The 16,013-nt window shown below is 36.9% G+C and overlaps 1 pseudogene; it reads right to left on the bottom strand.

Annotated features, from left to right (window-relative positions):
* Nucleotides 1–3,876: 3,876 nt before the first annotated feature.
* On the bottom strand, nt 3,877–5,240 carry LOC131537233 (C-type lectin domain family 17, member A-like; annotated as a pseudogene).
* Nucleotides 5,241–16,013: the final 10,773 nt, after the last annotated feature.

Raw genomic sequence — 16,013 nt, 5'->3', positions numbered from 1 at the left:
CGTATACATAATTAATTCATCATAAACAAGGGCATAAGCAATATACATACTCCTCACAGCTTCAGTTTTATGCTTAATCATTTTGAGTGATTAAAGGGATACTCTACCCCAAAATGAAAATTTTGTCATTAATCACTTACCCCCATGTCGTTCCAGACCCATAAAAGTTTCGTTCATCTTCGGAACACAAATTAAGACATTTTATATGAAATCCGGGAGGCTTTGTGACTGTCTCATTGACTGTCAAGTAAATAACACTGTCAAGGCCCAGAAAAGTATGAAAAACTTTGTTAGAATACTCCATCTGCCATCAGTGGTTCAACTGTAACATTATTTAGCAACGGAAATAAAACAAAAATAACAACTTTATTCAACAATTTGGCACCGTAACGTCACCTTAGCGCTGTGCGAATGCATACGCTCTTCCGTGTCAGCCGCGACATAGGGATGCGCTGTTTGCGTTCAAATCAAACCGTAAATCCACATAGAAAACGTATCCTTGGGACCAACACCAAAACTCCAGAAACTCATAACCTTGATGCCCAAACGTCTTCAAACTTTTTTGAAAAGAAGAGGAGATGCTACAACATGGTAAACATGCCCCCGTCCCAACTATTTTGAGACCTGTAGCAGGCATCAAATTTGAAATGAGCTCATTTTGTGCATAAAATTGTAAAATTTCTGTTTAAACATTTGTTACGTTATCTATGTTCTATTGTGAATAAAACATTGGCTCATGTGATTTGAAAGTCTTTTAGTTTTCATTTTATTCAAATTTAAAAAAACGTCCCAACATTTCTGGAATTCGGGTTGTATTTAACCCAGATTAGGTTGGAGAGTCATGCAATCACATTTGAATAAATGTCTCATTATCTCTAATAGTGTTGGCTTACTAGTTGGCTTAAAAAATACATGAGAAAAAAAAAATTTGCTTCATTTAAAGTGTGTATTTGCACTTTCACTTCACTGTTTGGTGTTGTAAATGATTCTACTCTGTATGCAGAGAGAGAGAGAGAGAGAGAGAGAGAGAGAGAGAGAGAGACCACCCCAAGTGTGTTTACTTATGGATAACTTTATAGAGAACATTTATCCTCATAATGAATATGGTGTAAATCTGGCTGTAAAAAACATAAATGACATATTTGATCATTTGGCAACAATATCTAATCTTTAAACCACTAAGAAAACTCATAAGCAAAAACAAGAGAACAAAAAATGGTTTGATTCGGATTGTAAAAGAATAAGGAAAAATTTAAGACAGCTTGCAAATCAAAAACACAGACAACCAGACAGTTCAGATTTACGCCTTAATTATTATGAAGAGCTTAAAAAAATAAAAATACACTGAGAAAGACGAAAGAACAGTAAATGCAAAATCAACTTAAAACAATTGAAGAATCTGTCCATTCAAACAGTTTCTGGGACAACTGCAATCTTCTAAATAAAAAGAACCATGAAGAAATAACTATACAAAATGGAAACACCTGGAAAAATCACTTTGAACAACTTTATGGCAAAATAAACAAGAATACAGAACAAGCACAGATATATGAAAAATTAAGGCATATACTGTAGAATATATAATTGGCGAATACCAAAATCCACTAGATTACCCGATCAAAGAAAAAGAGCTGATGGAGATACAGGCCCTGCCAACAAAAAAAGGCAAGTGGACCAGACAGCATCCTAAATGAAATGCTTAAAAATACAAATCATAAATTCCAATTGGCCATAATGAAACTGTTCAACTTGGTTCTGAGTGTTGGTCATTTCCCTGACATATGGAACAAAGGACTCATAACGCCCATATTCAAGAGTGGAGACAAATCAGACCCAAACAATTACAGAGGCATCTGTATAAGCAGTAATCTGGGGAAGCTGTTCTGCAATATCATCAACACAAGACTTGTACACTTCCTTACAGAGCACAATGTCCTCAACAAAAGTCAAATTGGATTCTTACCAAATTATAGAACAACAGACCACATCTTCACTCTACACACCCTGATCGACAAATATATTAACCAAAACAAAACCAAAATATTTGCTTGCTTTGTAGATTTCCAAAAGGCCTTTGATTCAATTTGGCATGAAGGTCTGCTGTCAAAACTTCTAGAATCAGGTATTGGGGGTAAAACATACAATATTATAAAAACAATGTATTCAAACAATCAATGCACAATTAAAATAGGAAATAAACGAACAGAATTCTTCACTCAAGGGTGGGGTGTGAGGCAGGGCTGCCCACTATCACCAACCCTCTTCAATATTTACATTAATGAATTGGCAAAAGTCCTGGAACAATCAGCACTACATGACTCCAACATAAAGTTCTTGCTGTTTGCAGATGATCTGGTTCTGCTCTCTCCAACAGAAGAGGGTCTACAGCAGAACCTAGACATCCTGCACAAGTTCTGTCAGACCTGGGCCCTCACTATTAATCCTAACAAAACTAAAGTACTAACATTTCAGAAAAGACCCAGACTTCAGGAAGAGAGACACAATTTCACCCATGGTACGACAAACATTGAATATGCTACAAACTACACATACCTCAGGCTGAAGATAAGTGCAACTGGTAAGCTAAATTTGGCTGTGAATAAACTGAAAGAGAAAGCAAGAAGGGCCTTTTACGCCATCAAAAATACCAATTAGAATCTGGCTCAAAATATTCCAATCAGTCATAGAACCTACTGCATTATATGGCAGTGAAGTGTGGGGTCCTCTTCTAAATCACAAATTTGAAAAATGGGACAAAAATCCGATCGAAACCCTGCATGCTGAGTTCTGTAAGAGCATCCTCAGAGTACAGAGGAACATACCGAACAACGCATGCAGGGCAGAATTAGGCCAATACCCTCTACTAATGCACATTGAGAAACGAGCCAACAAATTTTGGAAACACCTAAAAATGAGCGACCCCAACTCTTACCATTTTAAAGCCCTTAAAAAAGTGAACCCTGAAAAAAGTTCCCTGATTCAGATGATCCTGAAGCTGCAAAAACAGACTAACATGACTAACAACATCCAGCATCAGGACACTGAAATATTCATCCACAAAATTCGTCCCAACCAAATTAATAAAACACAAAAAGAAAATGATCTAACCTATTGGAAAGAAACAACAGAAAAACAATGTAAACTTGAATGTTATTTGGCCCTAAACAGAGATTACACAACCACAGAATATCTGAGTACAGTGAAAGACTGTAAATTAAGAAGACAAATGACGAGGTACAGACCGAGCAACCATACTCTGACTATAGAGACGGGCAGATATCGACAGCACTGGCTGCCCAAAGAGAGCGGCATCTGCCCATACTGTACCCACGGGAAAGTGGAGACAGAGCAACACTTCCTCACCAGCTGCCCTAACTGTGAAGGCATTAGAAAGCCATTTTATCCCAAATTTGAAATATTTTACCCTGACTTCAAAATGTTAAACAAGAAAACACAACTTCAGTATTTATTAGGTGAAAAACAAGATTGTATCCTACTAGCAGCAAGATACATTGATACCTGTCACAAAAAGAGGGAGGAGTCAACAAATCAGTGATGTGCCCACAAACGCACAACATTGAATTTTAAATTGTTCATGGAATTCTAAAATGTTGATTTGTTCTACTTTTTAAATGTATCTACATGCATGTTCTTGTTGCATATATATCTGTTCTATATTCAATGTAAACACTACGCTTTGGCAATACATTGTAACAATTGTCATGCCAATAAAGCACATATTGAATTGAATTGAATTGAATTGAGAGAGAGAGAGAGAAATAACTGTGTTCTAGCAGTTGCAGTTCCTTTAAATATAGCTGTTCTTAGGGGAAAATGTTCCCATATGTATTTTATTACATGAACCTGCAGTTCATGTGATGTCTTATTTTAAAAGCCTCTTTTCACAGATCCATAGAAAACGATCACTACATGGATAATCAGCCCATCCTGGTGAATAAGTCAGAGCACAGTTCTCTCCTCTATGTCCATTGGGTTCCGAGGATCCCAGAACCTGCATCAATGGATCAGCATTAGATGTTCAGTGCTGCTTTCTGTGTGATATGATGTTGACTGTATGAATCATTTATTGCATGATAATCAGTTCATTGTTTTCTCACCCAGAGGTCAGTGTGCTGCCATCAACCCATTTCCATGTGCCCTCCACAGCAATGTCAGTCAGACCAATCCAGACATGAGCATTAGCAGATATTTTCTTCACAAAATCCTGATATATATATATATATATATATATATATATATATATATAAAATAGCACAGTTATATGATAAAGTATAACAATTATCTTGCCATAGATAACATAGTTATAAAATTAGTTTCACTCACTTGTTCCTGTCTGTTGTTTATGATGATCAGATCTGCTCCTCTCTCTGTACAGGATCTTCTGCTCTCAGTCCAGCTCTTCTTCTCAGAGGAAATGAAGTACAGATTAGACTGATAGTAAATCCATCCTTCTGTAAACAGAATCAATTCAACTATTAGCACTTTATTCTCATCACACTGATCTACTAATAAGTGGTTGTTTTAGTTTTAATATAGTTCATAATTACCCATTCCATGAATACTTTTCAACGGTTCATTTTTCTCCTGACGTAATTGGTCTGTTTGTTTAATCAGATCATGGTTACTTGATAATAATTCATCTCTCTCTTTTGTCAGCTGCATGCTCTTGCTCGCTTCTGTGAGGTTGATGATCTTAGTTAGTAGCTGCTATGTCTTTTCTGTGAGTTCTGTATTCCTGGTTAGTAGCTCATCTCTGTCTTGTGTGTAGTTTGTGTTGTTTGTATGGATGTGGACACACAGCACTATGACTGCAGTCAGCAGAAGAACACACAGCAGAACAAAACACACTACAGCTGCTCTGTATCTTCTGATCTTCACGCAGTCACTTCCTGAAGATTGTTAAGCACTCGTATAACTTAAATATGTTATACGTGTGTCAAATGTGTGTGTTGTTGTTATAATGAAATGAAATGAGTCGCAGTACCTGTGTGTTGAGGTGTTTGGTGTTTCCTGGTGTTCTCTGTTTCTGTCCTGACATCATGAATGTTTACAGAATGTACATTAGCATAGATGTTCATCTCCTCTTTATCTTCATCTTTCTCCATGAATTCCATTAATAAAATGGAGGTAAATGTGAGATTGTTAGATGGTGTTGCTTCAGGTAGGCTCCACTGCTTTGAACTTCTGCTTTTGAGCTTTAACGTTTTTAAGGCACCACTGTGGTCATGAACATGTGATATCCTAGTAAGGCATGCTTTTTCCTTTTTGGGGGATAAGCTTCATCTTTTGTACTCATGTACTGCAGATCATAATGAAATTGCACTATAGTTACTCTTCACATTAGTTGCTCCTTCACTACAGTTGCAATCTTTGTTTAACAGCCACACTGGTTGAGAACTAGTCTCTTTTGGTAGCGTGAGAAAGCACTTCTCAGAAGCCAATGCTGCAAATGATACCAATGCCACAAGTCTCACTGTAGAAACACCCATCGGAAGAACAGTGCTGTTCCAATGCACATCTATATACATATATACAGTATATATATATCTGCCAATGGGGTAAGAAAAATAATCTTGTTTTCTGTTTGATATAAGATTATTTTTCTTACCCCATCGGCAGATTATTTTGTTTGTTTCAAGCAAAAACTCACTTAATTTTGACAATTTTTTTTCTGAAAACAAGACAATAATTTTTACTTGTCTAAAAAATCCTTCTTGATTTAAGAATTTTTAGATATTTTGGCTGGAAACAAGACTAAAAATCTAAGTAAGAAAAGATGTCCAGTTTGGTGAAAATGTCACTGCCTGTACAAGTCCCCTCGAGTGCTGAGCAGAAGAGCATATCCTCATGCAGTTTGTGTATTTGATGAACGCCAGCAACTGAGCAGAATTAGACACATCAGTAGATTAATCGACTTGCAGTGCATTTTTTCCCCATTTATCCTATCAATCAATTGACTATTTATGTCTTTTACGACAGTTTAGGCTGTCTGGGGGACTTTTGGACTTTTTCTGTTTGAAGCATGTTGCAGATGCACACTATGGCTGCAGAAAAAGAAATAGAACAAACAGTGATGAGGAAAAGATTTAATGGAAAGAACGAAGAGAGAGAGCAAAGAAGAGGAGAAGATAAGCAAAGAATGATCCAAAAACAACAGGAGACACGTAAAGTCATAAGATATCTACAGAAAGAGAGAGAGGAAAACAGCAGAGGAATGCAAGAAGGATCAAGAGAGAAGTACAGCAAAGAGCTGACTGTGGAGGTGGAGGGAGCAGAAAAGATTTCCATGATGGATTTATTGAAGGGAGTAAAAAAGGAGTGTGGAGAGGTGATCGGCTGCAGAGTGAGAGGTGAAAGGATTTATGAACTCACAATGAAGGATGAAGAGGCAAGAAGGAAGCTAATGGATGGAGTGAGAGTACAAAGGAGTGTACCTATATATTATAAACAATGATATGGTCGTGTCTTTCATCAATTTGTCGGTGTATTTGGTGGATGGGAAGATACTCTCCAAACTGCAAGAGTGGGGAGTAAAAACACTTTCGTCAATAAAACGTCGAGTTTGGTTTGGAACGGATACAGCTGATGGAACACGGTTCTTAAAAGTTCACTTTACGGAGCAGCTATGTTCACCCCCATTCTCCACGAAATTTGAGACTCTGAGAGGCACAGAATATTTTCGTGTCATCCACGATAGACAAGTGCGTGTTTGCAGACTTTGCATCAAGCCAGGACACATATTAAGAGAGTGCCCTGAATTAAAGTGTTTCAAGTGTGGTGGAGAAGGACATTATGCAAGGGACTGTAAAGAATGGATGGGACGAGAGAGTGAGTGGGTGGAAGGACAAGAAGATGGTGAAAGAAGGAATAGTGTTCTGACGGAGGAGCAAGGAAAGAAACAACTGGTGATGAGAGCGAGGGAGAGAAAGATGGAGCTGAGGATGGTGAAACAAGAAACAAGATGGAGTGGCGGGACAGACTGAGTGCAAAGAGGAAGTCTAAGTTGGACAGAGAACAGGCTGAACAGATTAAGGAACCACGGTCGGGTACGTGAAATCAGTTTAAATGTTTTATATACTTATGTGGTTTTTTTTGTTTTTTGGTTACTCTCATCGCCACTCTAACTTCAATAAATATAAATGGGTTAAGGAATAAAAGCAAGATGAAAGAGTTACTATTTACACAAAGGAGTGATATAATTTGTATACAGGAGACAAATTAGGAAGAGGATAAGGTAAGGGAGATGAGAGAAGAGTGGAGAGGGGATATATATTAATATAATGGAGCAAAAGATGCGATGGGTGTGGCAATATTAATTAAAAAGTATAGTGTTGGAAATATAAGAGAAGTGTATAAAGATCAGAGGGGAAGTATTTTGGTAGTTGAATTTATATACAGGGAAATGGATTTTAGATTAATAAATATATATGTTCCAAATATAGAATTGGACAGGAGGGAGTTTTAGAAGAATTAAAAGGGTTAGTTGTTGGAAAATGCATTATAGTTGGAGATTTCAATATAAAATGCAGTAGATTAGATGTTGGCAAGGGGGTCAAATTTAGATGGGAGAAATCGAGGGGAATGGAGATAATGAGAGAAAAGAGGTTGATGGATGTGTGGAGGTATGAAAATCCGGAAAAAAGAGAGTTCACTAGGAGGTAGTTAAAGGAAGGTATATTAAAGCAGAGTAGAATAGATTTAGTGTTAGTTAAGGAGGATATCATTAGATATATAGATGGGATAAGACATCAAGGAAATAGTTTAAGTGACCATGATAGTGTTAGGTTCAGAATTAAGATGAGGAGGTAGGAGGAGGGATGTGGATATTGAATGCAGGGTATATTGAAGAGGAAGAATGTGAGTTACAGATGAAGGATTTATTAAATAGAGAATATAAGGGGATAGATGAGTATAAAAGAGATGGTAGACTAGATGATGGAATAGGAGAGAGATGGGAGAAAATGAAAGACCAAATCTAGATAATTAGTATAAAATATAGTAAGAAAAGAAGAGAAAAGATTAAGAAGGAAGAAAGGTTGTTGAGGGAAAGACTGAGAGAAGAATTAGTTAAGGCAGAAGATGAAGAAGGATATAGAATGGAAAAATATCTAGAGTTAAGATGGCACTAGAGAAGTATGAGAGGGAGAAATGCAGAGGAGCGATTTTAAGAAGCAAAGCAAAATATGCATTAGAAGGTGAGAAATGTATAAGCAATTTTTTTAGGGCTAGAGAAAAGCAGACAAAGTAAAACATAAGTGAAATAAATACAAAAGATTATGTTGAGATTTTGGAGTGCAAGAATTCTATGAAGAGTTATATAAGAGGGGAGGAGTAGATGAGAAAAGTATTGATGAGGTATTAGAAAGTGTAGGGAACATTCTAAGTAAGGAAGATGGGGAGTGGTGTGATAGGGAGATAGAGGAGGAGGATGTGAAAGAGGCAATAGGGGGCTTGAAAAGTGGAAAAAGTCCAGGGAGTGATGGGATCGGTATAGAATGGTATAAAGCATATAAGGAAGGGGTAGCACCCATATTAGTAGAAGTGTTCAAGGGGATAGAGAGAACAGGGACAGTGCAAGATAGAATGGTAGAGGGAGTGATAGCTTTAGTGTATAAGAAGGGGAATAGGTTAGATATAGGGAACTACAGGCCAATCAGTTTATTACATGTGGATTATTAAATATTGACTAAAGTTTTAGCGAACAGAGTGAAAAGAGTGATAGGAAGTATAGTGCAACCAACACAGAGTTACAGCATACCAGGCAGGGATATAGCGGACACGATAGGGACAGTTAGAGATGTGATGGAGTACATGAAACGAGATAAGAAGGGAGGAATAATATTAGGGATAGATTGGAATAAAGCATTCGATAGGGTGGAACATGAATACTTAATAAATAATTTAATGAATATTAAAAGCCTCCTCTAGCCTCCTCCACTACTTTGTTGAAATAAAGCTCTGTTGTTATCGAAAATGTGGTGGTATAAATAAACTATACACGTTTCTTAATTGGTGTAGAGGTATAGTTTTCAAATGTGATATTACAAAAAAAAGGTAACATTTTCTCCACTTATTTTATGAGTGTAAAAGGCTGTGGAAAAATCTCAGGGACAGATATATTAAGGAGAGAAGACAATGAGGGAGAAGAAGAGTGTTGCAGGGGCAGAACAGAAGACCACATGGAGGTATTTCTCCATTAAGAGTTTCTTGGAGCCTCATGTCAGAGAGAGGGCCACTTCCTCCAATATGTCTCCGTCCCTAGAAGAGAGATCCTCTAGCCCCCAGGTTACCTCATCACCTCTGGCTGCTCAGTCATCACCACCTGGAACCCCAACTGAAACCTTTACCCTTTACCTGACCGATGTATTAACCACCTCCAATTAAGAAACTGATGTGTGGGCGGGAGTGGGGTAAAAACATGACCACTAGACTCCCGCAATATATAGCTTACTATGTGTGTAGCCTATTAAATAAAAGTAGATTTTTTTTAATCACATTTTATTTCAATATAAATCACCCACCATTGAAGAAACTGGCTCTCGGTAATTTGTATGGATCCTTGAGATTCTAGGTTCGACTCTGCTCAACATGCTGTCAAACTGCTCTCTACTGAGCCGAAAGTACACCTGGAACCGGTCGCTGTGAAAGCGGAGCTCCTTTGCAAGCCTGAATTACCCAAACTGTTCTTGGACTGTTCTTTCTGACTGAAAGGTGGAACAACAATCCAATGACTGGACGTATAGAACTCTTGCAAAAAAAATTTACAACTCCGCCTACTTCGCTCTGGCGAGCATAGCGCAAATCGGCTATCTGAAGGGCTGCACTGAACACAGCGGCAGGTGCAGCGCATGCCGCGTCCTGTGAGAAAGGGCCTTTATGCACATGCTGCGCACACAGACCCCGCAAATGAAACACGTGACGCAGAGAGCACTGGTTCACGCGTGCATAACAGTCCTGAGTGCAAGCTGTACTGGTGGTCAATGAGAATAAAGAGCAGATATGCTGTTCTGAAAGGACGTCAGGAACAGGATATTGTTAGACCGCCCAGTCCCTTTCAAATTACACCAGATTTACTGACCGCTACGCGTTGTTTTCGGGAATTTAATCCTGTGTCACAAGAAATTTGGTCGGTTCCCGCGGAAGAGCCGTGGGAATGTAGACCTCTACCAGTGACTTCTGCTTTTTCAAGAATGTTATTCTGCAAAGAGAAGAAAAACTACATGAAACAGTCAGAGTCAATGACAGGTTTGTTGTCATTATAAGCATGTGAAAAATGTAGTTTCTTGAATCTATAATGCCGCATACAGTGCATTTGTCAGTTCTCCAGGACTATAGACAGATACAATTATGAATAATACACAGAAAACAGATACCTTCTGTGTGTATAGTTACCAGTGCATATTGAATAAGATAACAAATATACAGTACATTTTAGTTTTTGGTAAACCATCTGCACTTCATTGAAATATAACTACCATACTACTCTCTATACATCTACTAAGAAATACTACAACTAATGCATATAAAACATATAACATGGAAAAAGTACCTTGGCAAAAGTCAAAGTTGTACAAATATGAATTGTAACAGAAGCCATTTATTTTTCTTTTCTTTCTTTTTTTATTTACCTCATCAGGAAGCTGCTGACACAAAGGGAATATGGCCCAGATTTGTTTTTGTTTTTTTGGTCTCACTGTCCTGAAGAGAAAAAAAAGAAAAACATAACATAGTAAAACAGAGCTTTATTATTATTATTGTTGTTGTTGTTGTTATTAGTAGGCAAGTTATATTCAACAAATCAGTTATACTCATTTTTTCTTAGACTACTGTATTTTCAGCTATACAGTTTAAACCAGGAGTGCCCAGTCCTGTTCCTGGAGATCTACCTTCCTGCAGAGTTCAGCTCCAATCCTGATCAAACACACCTGTCTGTAAAGTGCTCTTGAAGATCTTAATTAGCTGGCTATTGTTTGTTTGATTAAGGCTGGAGCTGAACTTTACAGGAAGGTAGCTCTCCAGGAACAGGATTAGTTTAAACCAAGGGTTTTAAAATTGTTCCTAGAGTCTCTCAAGGTAATCCAAGGTAACCCAGGAAAAAAGGAAAACATTCAAAATGTACAATGCTGAGGAAATGGAAAAAAATTGCTCGAGGTGGTTTTTGGCTTGAGTGATTAAGTGTAAATGCTCGTCAATTAAGAGACAACGCTTCCCCGCCATTGACGAGTTTTTACAGCAATCCGTGTTCTAGGTGTATTACACAGTAAGGAAAGCCCTAGCGCATGTCTTGATTGAGTTATGAGACTTCCAGGTCCGAATACAAGACGATCAGTGTAAGTGGAAGGATCAGAGAAAATGTAGATCATATATGTAGATCATATATATATGTAGATCATATTTTGACCATTTTGAATCTGATCAGGACGAAGTAGTCAGTTTTTGTGATGTGGATAGACCGATAACCCGTCAATCTGTGTGCGTGTGTATGTGTGTGTGTGCCACAGAATACAGATGAGCTACTAACCCAGATTAACAACCTCAGAGAGGACAGAGACCAGCTACTAACTAACACGACCAAAAAGATGACCTAATAATAAAGAACAGAAATCTGTTGAACGAGAGAGACCAGACAATAAATCAACTTTAAATTTTTTGTAAAAAGGATGTAGTTTGGTTGTGGTCTCAGTAACTTGTCGTATACACTATTCTTTGAGTCAACTATCTGCTAGAAGTTACAGGTGGTTGAGAGTAGAAGTCTTCATGGGTCCACTTAGGTCCGAGAAACAAGTGTGTTTGCAGACCAGGCCCTCAAACATAAACTAACATACACTATATACAACAGTAATATAAAATGAATGGTTTTCTTTGTGATTACACAGTATAAAAATAAATATTACTTTATTGCTAATAAACGGATGTGCTCTTTGTCACACATGCACTGTATGTTCACACGTCTCCTTCCGTTTCGTTGTAACTAGTGTTAAAAACAGAATAAAAAAAGCAGAGCCGTCAGTCTAGACAGACCAAAACAGGAACAATACTCAGCATTAGCAGAAAGTTCAGTTTGTCAGTTACTAAAACAATCAAACAAACTAATGCCAAACTAAATAACTAATTCAAATTAAGATAAAAACAAACAAAAAAAAAAAACATGACAGCATATATTCATGCACTTTCTCAAACAAAACAATTTGTGGAAATCCCAATCTGGTCTCATGCAAGACGCAATATACATGCTGCCATGTACATTTTATGACAAGTTTGATGTGAAATGTCCACGTATAATGTGACATTGGTTTTGTAGGCATAAGTTCATTCATTGCAGTGCATTCTCTGATCTACAGGTGCATCTCAATAAATTAGAATGTCGTAAAAAGTTAATTTTTTCATGTAAGTTATTTCAAAAAGTGAAACTTTCATATATTTTAGATTCATTGCATGTAAAGTAAAACATTTAAAAATTAGTTTTAATTTTGATGATTAGAGCTTACAACTCATGAAAGTCAAAAATCAGTATCTCAAAATATTAGAATATTTACATTTGAGTTTCAATAAATCGTCGCCTTGGAATTATAAGGTTCTATCTGCGTTCTGAGTGGTTTTGAGATATTGAGCTTCAAAGTTTTTGCATTACATGATATGGGGAACAAGTCTCTTTCCTACATGAAAATAACAGACGCTAAACGTATTCTAAATGTACAATATCAAAATCCTCTCAAATTTTTAAATGGGGATTTTTGGAACAGGTCAAATGCAGAAAGAACCTTCTAATTCTAAAAAGTCATTTTCCGCTTGGAATTCTATCTAGCAAAACATTAATTGAAGCAACAGTTTTAAAGAAAAACAGTTTTTTTTAATAATTTGTTTTAAAACATAAAATTAGTGTTGTAACAATGTGTCAACATGTACGAGAGAGGTAAATTTTATGCTTTATTTAATCACATTTATTCCATATTTTAGGAGAAATAATTATTTCTTGGTTAGGCACTAAGGGCAATACTAAATATTTTGTCCAGTGCTAATGTTATTTTTAGCTAGGATTATAGTGGGTAATTAAACACATTATTGAGGGAACAGTTAAGGCAGCTAACGTTACTCTAATCCACAAAAAGCGGGGAAAATGGCTTTCTCTTTAAATCAGTATTGCCGAGATAACATGCTGATGTTTATTGTTGTAATAAAGACCCCATCATTTAAATTGTTGACTATTTGATATTTAAGGCTTAATATTTTAAAATTTAAGATATTTTAAGAGTTTAAACTGCATGAATATTTCGCCAATCATTACATATTCGGGTCTTTAGCGACCCAGACTTATCCAGCACGGATGGATCTCTAATTAATGCAATAGCAAACTCTCCTGATATTTTAAGAACATAAAATAATAATAAAAAGAATAAAATAAGCATACTTCCTTACCTTTTGAAACTTAGAAGGGTTTGATTTGAGCAGATTTTACCATCACTGCCATCATCAGAGCGCATTTCCCCAGTATACATTCAGCATCTGGCTCATATTCACTATCTCAATATATTCTCAAAACTATCGTTTTCAGCATCATAATGAGTGAAAAGTCACATCATTATGTTTTAAACAGTGCCACTTTGTGGAATAAAGGTGAATTGCACTTATTGATTATGCAGACACGTAATTATTGTTGTTTAATGTTTAATCTTTCCTGCTGTTACAGAGCAGTCCGGTGACATGCCAAAGAACATTGATCCTGATTGGTCCTCTTGCGAGCATTCGAAGTGCTGATTGGCTGATTCGCAGATAGAACCTTATAGAACCAAGTTAGAGTTTGACTTTGTAGATAGAACCTTTTTGTTTTCTAAATAAAAGTCCTAAAATGTACAGAACTTAAAAAAAAAAACATCACATAATGTAAATAAGTTGTCACAGAATAAGAATAAGAATATGTGAATAACTCAATTTTGACAAAAATGTCAGATAGAACCTTATAATTCCAAGGTGACGAAGTGACCATCCCTACAGCATAAATTCCGGGTATCTCTTGTTCTTTGAAACCACAATAATGAAGAAGACTGCTGACTTGGCAATGGTCCAGAAGACGAACATTGACGCCCTCCACAAAGAGGGTAAGTCACAGAGGGTCATTACTGAAAGGTGTGGCTGTTTACAGAGTGCTGTATCAAAGCATATTAAATGCAAAGTTGACTGGAAGGAAGAATTTGGGTAGGAAAAGGTGCACAAGCAACAGGGATGACTGCAAGCTTGAGAATACTGTCAAGCAAAGCTGATTCAAACACTTGTGAGAGCTTCACAAGGAGTGGACTGAAGCTGGAGTCAGTGCATCAAGAGTCACCACGCTCAGACGTCTTCAGGAAAAGGGCTACCAAGCCACTTCTGAAGCAGAGACAACGTCAGAAGCGTCTTACCTGGGCTGTGGAGAAAAAGAACTGGACTGTTCCTCAGTGGTCCAAAGTCCTCTTTTCAAATGAAAGTAAATTTTGCATTTCATTTGGAAATCAAGGTCCCAGAGTCTGGAGGAAGAGTGGAGAGGCACAGAATCCATGTTGCTTGAAGTCCAGTCTGAAGTTTCCACATTCTGTAATGATTTGGGCTGCCATGTCATCTGCTGGTGTTGGTCCACTGTGTTTTCTGAAGTCCACAGTCAACGCAGCCATCTACCAGGAAATTTTAGAGCACTTCATGCTTCCTTCTGCTGACAAGCTTTATGGAGATGCTGATTTCATTTTCCAGCAGGACTTGGTACCTGCCCACACTGCCAAAGGTACCAAAAGCTGGTTCAATGACCATGGTGTTGGTGTGCTTGACTGGCCAGCAAACTCACCAGACCTGAACCCCATAGAGAATCTATGGGGTATTGTCAAGAGGAAGATGAGAGACACCAGACCCAACAATGCAGATGAGCTGAAGGCCACTGTCAAAGAAACCTGGGCTTCCATACCACCTCAGCAGTGCCACAAACTGATCACCTCCATGCCACGCCGAATTGAGGCAGTAATTAAAGCAAAAGGAGCCCCTACCAAGTATGGTGTACATGTACAGTAAATTAACATACTTTCCTGAAGGCCAACAATTCACTAAAATTTTTTTTTTTTTTTATTGGTCTTATGAAGTATTCTAATTTGTTGAGATAGTGAATTGGTGGGGTTTTATTAAATGTGAGCCTAAATCATCACAATTAAAAGAACCAAAGACTTAAACTACTTCAGTCGGTGTGCATTGAATTTATTTAATACATGAGTTTCACAATTTGAGTTAAATTACTGAAATAAATGAACTTTTCCACGACATTCTAATTTATTGAGATGCACCTGTATAGATCAGTGGCTGAGTGGCACTATAAGTATAATGCACCTAACGTTTTAAAATAATGTACCATCTGTACTACACCCAGAGTTGGGTAGAGTACCCAAAAACTGTACTCAAGTAAAAGTAAAAGTAATAGTCTGAACAGTTACTTGAGTAAGAGTAAAAAAGTATTGGATAAAAAAACTACTCAAGTAGTTAAATACTAGTTACTTTGGATCATATACTGTATAGTCTATTTTTGTTCAGATATATAGATAAAATTTGTGTCATATATATATAAAAAACACATACACTGCCATTCAAAAGATTTTTAATGTTTTAATTTTTTAAATGTAATTTATTTCAGTGATACAAAACAGAATTTTCATCAGCCTTAACGCCAGTCTTCAGTGTCACATAATCCTTCAGAAATCATTCCAATATGTTGATTTATTATCAATGCTGTTCTTTTTAGCTTTCTGTTCAAGAAAAGCTGAAGAATCAAAGAATCCTGAATAAAATGTCACAGGTTCCAAAAAATATTAAGCAGCAAAACTGTTTCCAACATATTAGAATGATTTCTGAAGGATCATATGACTCTGAAAACTGGAGTAACAGCTGATAAAAATTCAGATTTGCATCACTGAATTAAATAATATTTTAAAGGGTATTATGTAATATATATATATAAAAAACCTCTGACACGGCGAGGAGTG

This window comes from Onychostoma macrolepis, chromosome 03 (genome assembly GCF_012432095.1).
Source record: "Onychostoma macrolepis isolate SWU-2019 chromosome 03, ASM1243209v1, whole genome shotgun sequence".
Classification (NCBI taxonomy): Eukaryota; Metazoa; Chordata; class Actinopteri; order Cypriniformes; family Cyprinidae; genus Onychostoma; species Onychostoma macrolepis.
The sequence above is the reverse complement of the archived record's forward strand: the minus strand, read 5'-3'. Positions and strand labels throughout refer to the sequence as shown.